Source organism: Salmo salar, unplaced genomic scaffold, assembly GCF_905237065.1.
Source record: "Salmo salar unplaced genomic scaffold, Ssal_v3.1, whole genome shotgun sequence".
Classification (NCBI taxonomy): domain Eukaryota; kingdom Metazoa; phylum Chordata; class Actinopteri; order Salmoniformes; family Salmonidae; genus Salmo; species Salmo salar.
The window spans coordinates 172,501-175,000 of record NW_025550452.1 but is presented as its reverse complement, the minus strand read 5'-3'; the positions used below and the strand labels follow the sequence as shown (position 1 = coordinate 175,000).

The following is a 2,500-nucleotide window of genomic DNA, read 5'->3' as shown; positions in this document are numbered from 1 at the left end:
AGTTGACCTAAATCACACAGTAACATACTGTATCTGATATTAAAGGGGTAGTTGACCACAGTAACATACTGTATCTGATATTAAAGGGATAGTTGACCTAAATCACACAGTAACATACAGTATCTGATATTAAAGGGATAGTTGACCACAGTAACATACAGTATCTGATATTAAAGGGATAGTTGACCACAGTAAGATACTGTATCTGATATTAAAGGGATAGTTGACCTAAATAAACTCTCTCTCTATCTGTCTCTCTCTCTATATATGTCTCTCTATCTCTATAGTCTCTCTCTCTGTCTCTATCTGTCTCTCTCTCTCTATCTCTGTCTCTCTCTCTCTATCTCTCTCTGTCTCTCTCTCTCTCTCTCTCTGTCTCTCTCTCTATATCTGTCTCTCTATCTGTCTCTCTCTCTCTCTCTCTCTCTCTCTATCTGTCTCTCTCTCTCTCTGTCTCTCTCTCTCTCTCTATCTGTCTCTCTCTCTCTATCTCTCTCTGTCTCTCTCTCTCTCTCTGTCTCTCTCTCTATATCTGTCTCTCTATCTGTCTCTCTCTCTCTCACTCTCTATCTGTCTCTCTCTCTCACTCTCTCTCACTCTCTGCGCTGAGCCACACCTCTCTCTCTCCCTCCCTCTCCCTCTCCCTCTCTGTCTCTTCCCCCTGTCTCTCGTTTTCAAACACATATACAGTATATTTATCTTCTACCTTTCTCTCTCATTCTTTCTCTCCCCCACTCTCTCTCTCTCTCTCTCTCTCTGCACTGAGCCACATCTCTCCCTCTCCTCTCTTCTTTTTCAAACATTCTGTTCATTTCTTTCTCTCCAATCTCATCCTGACCTAGTTGTCGTTATGAAGCATTTCGCTAGAACACACACACACACACACACACACACACACACACACACACACACACACACACACACACACACACACACACACACACACACACACACACAGTCTCTACATTTATCCAGTGTAAAGAAAAACGATTTAATATTTTGCTACATAAAAGACCGATTTGAGTCGGTAAGTCACACATTATATGAACAAGAACAGCTGAAATACGCAAAGGGAAAACAACAGTCCCGTTATTACTTTAAGACATGAAGTTCAGTCAATACGGAACATTTCAAGAACTTCTGAAAACGTTTCTTCAAGTGCGCTGTGGCAAAAAAAAAACATCAAGCGCTATGATGAAACTGGTCTCACGTTTTATCCAGGAAGTTGTTCTGGAAGGGATTGGATTTGTTGTTGCCTAATAGTTTTGTTGGTAGATTTCCGCACTACTTTCCTTCCATCTGTAGTATTTCTTAATATTACTCAGTTCCTTTGGCTTTGATGCCTCGTGATTGAGCATGCCACGCCCTGGCCAGTATACGGGTTGTTTGTTATTGTAGTTTGGTCAGGACGTGGCAGGGGGCGTTTGTTTAGAGTGTTTTCGGGGTTTGGTGGGCTGTGTTCTGTTTTAAGAGGGGTGTTTGTTTACAGTGTTTCGGGGTTTGGTGGGCTATGTTCTGTTTTAAGAGGGGCGTTTGTTTAGAGTGTTTTCGGGGTTTGGTGGGCTATGTTCTGTTTTAAGAGGGGTGTTTGTTTAGAGTGTTTTCGGGGGTTTGGTGGGCTATGTTCTGTTTTAAGAGGGGTGTTTGTTTAGAGTGTTTTCGGGGGTTTGTTGGGCTATGTTCTATGTTAGTTTATTTTCTATGTTAGTTCTAGTATGTCTATTTCTATGTGGTGTTTTATTGTGTTGGACCTTCGATTGGAAGCAGCTGCTCCTCGTTGCTTCTAATTGAAGGTCCTATTTAAGAGAGGGGTGTTTTTTTTTTCTACGGGGGTTTGTGGGTAGTTGCTTCCTGTTTTGTGTTCGTGTCGGTTTAGTGTCGTTTGTTGTTTTATATATACGCGTTTCTTTTTCCTTCTTTTATAAAATAAGAGGATGAGTTTACACGTTCCCGCTGCGTTTTGGTCCAATCCTCACGACACACCCGCGACAGAGTATTGCTCTGTTCGTGTAGACTGTGATTTTTTTTGCTGTGATCTGATAAGGGGTTGTCAGTGGGCTGACTGTGAACGCTCTGAGAGACTCTGGGTTTGACAGGTCAGTGATAAAGTAGTCTACAGTACTGTAGGTCGCCACAGACTAGTACATGTCCCTGGGCCTGGAAATGATTGATTTTCCCCCCCCCCCTCCAGGATGGAGAAGCTGTCTTCATTATAGTATGGGGATTCTAGTGGGGGGATATAGGTAGGATGGAGAAGCTGTCTTCATTATAGTATGGGGATTCTAGTGGGGGATATAGGTAGGATGGAGAAGCTGTCTTCATTAAAGTATGGGGATTCTAGTGGGGGGATATAGGTAGGATGGAGAAGCTGTCTTCATTATAGTATGGGGATTCTAGTGGGGGGATATAGGTAGGATGGAGACGCTGTCTTCATTATAGTATGGGGATTCTAGTGGGGGGATATAGGTAGGATGGAGAAGCTGTCTTCATTATAGTATGG

At 42.8% G+C, this 2,500-nt stretch overlaps 1 pseudogene; it reads right to left on the bottom strand.

Annotated features, from left to right (window-relative positions):
* LOC123723826 (bifunctional heparan sulfate N-deacetylase/N-sulfotransferase 4-like) overlaps nucleotides 1-2,500 on the bottom strand; it is a 41,245-nt pseudogene that overhangs the window by 3,812 nt on the left and 34,933 nt on the right.